The sequence below is a fragment of the Erinaceus europaeus genome, chromosome 9 (assembly GCF_950295315.1).
Source record: "Erinaceus europaeus chromosome 9, mEriEur2.1, whole genome shotgun sequence".
NCBI classification, from domain to species: Eukaryota; Metazoa; Chordata; class Mammalia; order Eulipotyphla; family Erinaceidae; genus Erinaceus; species Erinaceus europaeus.
The window spans coordinates 33,060,818-33,068,228 of record NC_080170.1 but is presented as its reverse complement, the minus strand read 5'-3'; positions in this window follow the sequence as shown (position 1 = coordinate 33,068,228).

Sequence of the window (7,411 nt, the reverse complement as noted above, 5' to 3'; positions counted from 1 at the left end):
CGATTTTTTTTCATCCAGGGTTATTGCTGGGGCTCAGTGCCAGCGCTACAAATCCACTTCTCCTACAGGTCACTTTTCTTTTTCTTTCTTTCTTTCTTTCTTCCTTCCTTCCTTCCTCCCTTCCTTCCTTCCTTCCTTCCTTTTTATTTTTCCTTTTGTTGCCCTTTTTTTAATTGCTGTAGTTATTGTTGTTGATGATGTTGTTGTTAGGACAGAGAGAAATGGAGAGAGGAGGGGAAGACAGGGAGGGGGAGAGAAAGATAGACACCTGCAGACCTGCTTCACCGCCTGTGAAGCGACTCCCCTGCAGGTGGGGAGCCTGGGGCTGGAACCTGGATCCTCACGCGGGTCCTTGCACTTTGCGCCTCGTGCACTTAGCCCACTGCGCTACCTCCCGACTCCCTCTTTCTTTCTTTTTAATTGGATAAGACAGAGAAATTGAGAGAGATGGAGAAGACAAAGAGGAGGAGAGAAAGACACCTGCATACCTTACTTCCCACTCCCTTCTGACTGTTCCCCATATTATGTACAGTAACTGTGACTTTTCACCCCAATTAAGAAAAAAAAAAAAACACCTCTATCCGACCCTTTTCAGGGTCAAATTGTAGAAAACTCATGAATTGGAAATGGGTGTAATTTAGCCTTTGAACGTCACTGCCTGGAAGGAGCTGGTGTGTAAACAAAGGGAATGGTAGGGGAGCCAGCATGGTTCTGCAAAATGTCTCTCAGGCCTGAAAGCTCTGAGGTTCCAGGTTCAATCTCCAACACAACCCTAAACCAGAGCTGAGCAGTGCTCTGGTAAAAATTAAAATTTAAAACAATCACAACAAAGGGAATAACTCCCAGGAGGATAAAAGGCCAGATGAGCAATGAGTGCCAAAAGCAGCAGGGAAAGACTGAGTCATCCTGTCATTGGGAGAGCTTATGACCTCATGTTGTCAATCAAATTTCTGTTCACTGCAGAAGTCAAAGTCCTTGGCTTTACGGGTATGAACTATGCCTGCAGCTGGATGACTTTGTCACTCAGTCTTGGGCCATGCAACCAAAGGCTTTCTGCTCTGATTATTCTCACTGCTACAAAGAGTCGTTCCAAAAGTGACTTATATGTAACGAACCCTTGGACTTGACTGCTTGGTAAATGTCCCAGTAGCACTGGCTGGCATCCCACTGCTGCTGGCTCAGGAGAGACAGTTCTGGGAGCTGAAGCAACCACTGTTTTCTCTGTTCTTAGAGTGAGGAACTCAGCTAGGTCTCAGGTCCTTTGTGAGCATCTAGACATCTTGAACCTTTGTCCTGTTTTCAGCTCCAATTCAGTCACCTAGCCCTAGTGTACCCTCCTTCAAGGAAGGAAATAGTTCTTGAATCTGAGAGTCCCAAATATGTACCCAGCTGCCTTCTATGATCTTATTTCATATCTACCCCATCATTGTAGCTTTTTCTCTTCATTATTTTTTTTTTTCTCTTCTCCCTCTCCCTCTCCCTCCACCAGGATTATCACCGGGGCTTGGTGTCTGTAGGGTGACTCCATCACTTCCAGCAGCCCCTTTTTTTTAAATTCATTTTTAAAATTTTTTTTTATTAATTTATTCATTAATGAGAAAGATAGGAGAAGAGAGAAAGAACCAGACATCACTCTGGTACATGTGCTGCCAGGGATTGAACTTGGGACCTCATGCTTGAGAATCCAATGCTTTATCCACTGCGCCACCATCCGGACCACTTTAAATTCACTCTTATGGAGATAGAAATAGAGAGGGATAGGGGCCGGTTGATGGTGCACCTGGTTGAGTACACATGTTACAGTGCACAAGGACCCGGGTTCAAGCCCCCTGTCCCCACCTGCAAGGGGAATGTTTGCAAGCGGTGAAGCAGGGCTGCAGGTGTCTGTCTTCCTCCCTTTCTGTCCCTCCCTTCCCTCTCGATTTCTAGCTGTCTCTAGCCAATAAATAAATAACCTGATTAAGATAATACAAACGTTTAAAAGCAAAAGAGATAGAGAGGGGTAATGAAAGGGGGAGGAGGGAGACAGAAGGTACCTGCAGCACTGCTCCAATGCTTGTGAAGCTTCCCCCCTGCAGGTGGGGACTGAGGTACTGAACTTAGGTCCTTGAGTGTAGTAACATACACTTTTTTAAAAATTTATTTATTGGGGAATTAATGGTTTACATTCAACCATTCAGTAAATACAACAGTTTGTACATGCATAACATTTCCCAGTTTTCCATATAACAATACAACCCGCACTAGGTCCTCTATCATCCTTCTTGGATCTATATTCTCCCCACCCACCCACCCACCCACCCCAGAGTCTTCTTTTTTTTAAGATTTTATTTATTTATTAATGAGAAAGATAGGAGGAGAGAGAAAGAACCAGACATCACTCTGGCACATGTGCTGCCGGGGATCGAACTCAGGACCTCATGCTTGAAAGCCCAAAGCCCTATCACTGTGCCACCTCCTGGAACACAAAATTTTACCTCTTTCTTCTTTTTTTTTCGAGAGCACTGCTCCACTCTGGCTTATGCTAGTGTAGGGGATTGAACCTGGGACTATGGAGCCTCAGGCATGAGAGTCTTTTTACATAACCATTATGCTATCTAGCCCCTCAAAAAATTTTTTTTATATTATCTTTAGTTATTGATTGGATACAGGCAGTCAGAAGTCAAGAGGGAAGGGAGGGATAGAAAGGGTGAGAGACAGAGAGACACCTGCAGCCGTGCTTCACCACTTGTGAAGCTTTCCCCCTGCAGGTGGGGACTGGGGTCTTGAACCCAGGTCCTTGCGCACTGTAACATGTGCGTTCAGTCAGGTGCGCAACCACCTGGTCCCCCCAGAGTTTTTCACTTTGGTCCAATACTCCATTTCCAGTTCAGGTTCTACTTGTGTTTGCTTTTCTGATCTTGTGAACGTCACCATTTTTTACAGCTGAGTAGTATTCCATTGTGTATATATACCACAACTTGCTCAGCAACTCATCTGTTGTTGGACACCTGGGTTGCTTCCAGGTTTTGGCTATTACAAATTGTGCTGCCAAGAACATATGGGTACACAGATCTTTTTGGATGGATGTGTTGGGTTCCTTAGGCTATATCCCCAGGAGAGGAATTGCAGGATCATAGGGTAGATCCATTTCTAGCCTTCTGAGAGTTCTCCAGACTGTTCTCCACAGAGGTTGGGCCAATTCACTTTCCCACCAGCAGTGTAGGAGGGTTCCTTTGAGCCCACACCCTCTCCAGCATTTGCTGCTGTTGTCTTTTCTGATGTATGACATTCTCACAGGAGTGAAGTGGTATCTCATTGTTGTCTTTATTTGCATTTCCCTGACAATCAGAGACTTGGAGCATTTTTTCATGTGTTTCTGAGCCTTTTGGATCTCTTCTGTGGTGAATATTCTGTCCATGTCCTCCCCCCATTTTTGGATGGGGGTTATTTGTTGTCTTATAACATACACTTTATTGAGTGTACCACTCCGTGGACTTTCCTTTTCTTCTTTCTTTTTATTTATTATTGCATAGAGACAGAGTGAAATTGAGAAGAAAGGAAGAGGTAGACAGGGAAAGACACAGAGACACACCTGCAGCCCCACTCGTGAAGCTTTCCCCCCTGCAGGTAGGGTCCAGGGGTTTGAACCTAGGACCTTGTCCACTGTAATGTGTGCACTTAACCAGGTGCGCCACTGCCTGGCCCCCTTCTTTTCTCCTCTCTTTTCTTCCCCCTTCCCCACAGTACTGCTTAGTTCTGGTTTATGGTGGTGCAAGGGATTGCCTGGAACACTGGAGCCTCAGGCATCAGAGTCTCTTTGCATCTCCACTACCTTACTTTTCCCATCCCCACTCATCTTCCTTATGAGACAGAGAGCAACACAGGGAGAGACAGAGACTGAGACAGAGAGTATGCAGCAGAGCATCAGGGGCTTTTAAAAAAAATTTATTCCCTTTTGTTGTCCTTTTTTTTATTGTTGTAGTTATTATTGTTGTCATCGTCATTGGATAGGACAGAGAGAAATGGAGAGAGGAGGGGAGAGACAAAGAGGGGGAAAGAAAGATAGACACCTGCAGACCTGCTTCACCACCTGTGAAGCGACTCCCCTGCAGGTGGGGAGCCAGGGCTCGAACAGGGATCCTTACGCCGGTCCTTGTGCTTTGGCACCACCTGCGCTTAACCCGCTGCGCTACAGCACAACTCCCTCAGAGCATCAGTTTTAAAAACGTGGTATCAGGGATTGCCCTTGGGACTTCATGCTTGCTTTGGGCGTTGCACCAACTCCTCCGAGTGCCACTGTAGCTTTATTTTACTTTATGTGTGGGGAAGGGGAAAGGAGAGGGGGAGGGGGAGAGAGAGAGAGAGAGAGAGGAAGAAATTGAAAAACTACAGCACTGAATATTCCTTCAGTGAGGTGGAGGCCAGGTTGGACCTGAGTCATATACATGGCAAAGCAACACACTAAGGGAGCTATTTCACTGGCCTGGCCACTGAAAGGTTCTGACGGTCTTGCTGTCTCTGCTCTCTCTGCCCTCATTCCCTGAGAAATCCCTGATCCTTGGGAATGAATCTCCTTGAAATATCTGTTTCCTTGCCCTACTTTCTCAGATAAAAACTCAAGAGGCGTTCTACAGTCTCTGTTATCACTCTCTTCCTTATTTGCTTTCCTCCTCACCTTAATCTGTCTCTCTACCTCACTTAAGACTGGCCGAGTATCTCCCTCTCTCTCATGAACACATTCATCTTCCTGATCCCACACTTCCCTTCATTCTGTTTCACAAGCCTGCAGCTGACTTCTCTCTGATAATCAAAATCCTGACTATGTTTCTGAAGTTCATTAATGTCTCTGTTCTTTGGATTTTGTCCCAGTGGCTACAACTTCTGGTATACATTTCCAGACATGATTCCATACTATTAAGCACTGTTGCATGGGTACTTTGGGGTGTGTGTCTTGAGTCCTTAAAAATAAGATCATTAGGTGGGGGTATAGCATAATGGTTATGCAAAGAGACTTTCATGCCTGAGGCTCTCAAGTCCCAGGTTCAGTCCCCCACACTGCCATAAGCCAGAGCTGAGCAGTGCTCTGGTAAAAAAAAGTAATAATAATAATAATATCATTGGGCTGGGGAGACAGCATAATGGCTAGACAAGCGACTTTCATGCCTGAAACTCTGAGCTCCAAGCTCAGTCCCCAGCACTTCTTCTTCTAGCGTTTGCCCTTCTTCCGTAACCAGTCAACAGGTCAGGTTGAAAGCTGTCAGGAGCTGCTTGTTGCTGGCTTTGAAAGTGACTGGGTAGTAGTAGTAGTATTCCATTGTGTATATATACCACAACTTGCTCAGCCACTCATCTGTTGTTGGACACCTGGGTTGCTTCCAGGTTTTGGCTATTACAAATTGTGCTGCCAAGAACATACGGGTACACAGATCTTTTTGGATGGATGTGTTGGGTTCCTTAGGCTATATCCCCAGGAGGGTAATTGCAGGGTCATAGGGTAGGTCCATTTCTAGCCTTCTGAGAGTTCTCCAGCCTGTTCTCCACAGAGGTTGGACCAATTTACATTCCCACCAGCAGTGTAGGAGGGTTCTTTTGACCCCACAGCCTCTCCAACATTTGCTGCTGTTACCTTTTCTGATGTATGACATTCTCACAGGAGTGAAGTGGTATCTCATTGTCTTTATTTGCATTTCTCTGACAATCAGAGTCTTGGAGCATTTTTTCATGTGTTTCTCAGATGAAGTCCTCATTTTGAACCCCCATACTGAGTTCTCTTATTTCCCCCATCTCTTATGAATAAGTAAATGTATGAATCTTTTTTTAGAAAAAATAATGCCTTTGGCATTTATATAGTTTTTAAATTTTTTTAAATTTTTACCAAAGCACTGCTCAGCTCTGACTGGTGGTGGTGCGGGGGATTCAACCTCAGACTTTGGAGCCTCAGGCATGGGAATCTCTTTGCATAACCATTATGCTATCTACCCCTCCACCCACCCCCCAGCATTCTTTTTTTAAGAATACTGTTTCTATATGTTATTTTGTTTAATGAGAGAGATATACAGATAGAGAGAGACACCAGAGCACTGCTCAGGTCTGGTTTTATGGTGGTACTGGGAATTGAACCTGTGACTTAAGAGCCTCAGGCATGAAGGTCACTTGCATAACCATTAAGGTGTCTCCCCAGCCCTTTATATTGCATTCTTCACAGAATCTCCCAGGTGCTGTGATAAGCAATCTACTTCGCCAGGTGTTGGCTGGCTTGCACATTTCACTGGTGCATCTTCCTGCCTACGGGCCAGCTCCCATCTCAACTGTCAGCCCTGTCCCCAGAGCACTCCCTCCAGAGCTGCAGGTGTCCACGTGTCCTGTCCCTTTGGGGCCCCTTGGTGGTGTCTGCCAAGTATCCACCTCTGCTCTAGTCTGTGGCTTGGCAGTGGGGTAGCAAAATGGTCTAGATCCTCCTTTCTGTGCAAGTGTGGGCTGGGATCCTGCAGACCTGGTGGAATTGTTTGAACCAGAGTTCGAGCTCAGAGAAAGCCAGACAGTGACACTGGGGCAGTCTGAGGACATGGGCCCGGGAGTTGGCATGTGGGATTAAGCCTAAAGTAAGGCCTGGGGCAGGGTCATAACAACATGGTGAAAAAGATTTTCATTCTTGAGGCTCAGAGGTCCTGGGTTCAATCCATAGCACCACCAAACTATTAAAATAGTAATGTTGGACTGGAGTTGGTGTATTGCACCAAAGTAAAAGACTCTGGGTTGGGGGCGGGTATTAGGCTATTATGTGGTAACTGACAAATGTTACACATGTACAAACTACTGTATTTTATTGTTGACTATAAACCATTAATCCAATAAAGAAAAAAGGAATAAAAATAGTAATAGTCTGGAACCAGAAAAGACCTAGAATTGCCAAAACAATCTTGAGAAAAAAGAACAGAACCGGAGGCATCACACTGCCAGATCTCAAACGATATTATAGGGCCATTGTCATCAAAACTGCTTGGTACTGGAACATGAACAGACACACTGACCAGTGGAATAGAATTGAGAGTCCAGAAATGAGGCCCCACATGTATGGACATCTAATCTTTGACAAAGGGGCCCAGACTATTATATGGGGGAAGCAGAGTCTCTTCAACAAATGGTGTTGGAAACAATGGGTTGAAACATGCAGAAGAATGAAACTGAATCACTGTATTTCACCAAATACAAAAGTAAATTCCAAGTGGATCAAGGACTTGGATGTTAGACCAGAAACTATCAGATACTTAGAGGAAAATATTGGAAGAAATTTTTTCCGCATAAATTTTAAAGACATTTTCAATGAAACGAATCCAATTACAAGGAAGACTAAGGCAAGTATAAACCTATGGGACTACATCAAATTAAAAAGCTTCTTCACGGCAAAAGAAACCACTAGCCAAATCAA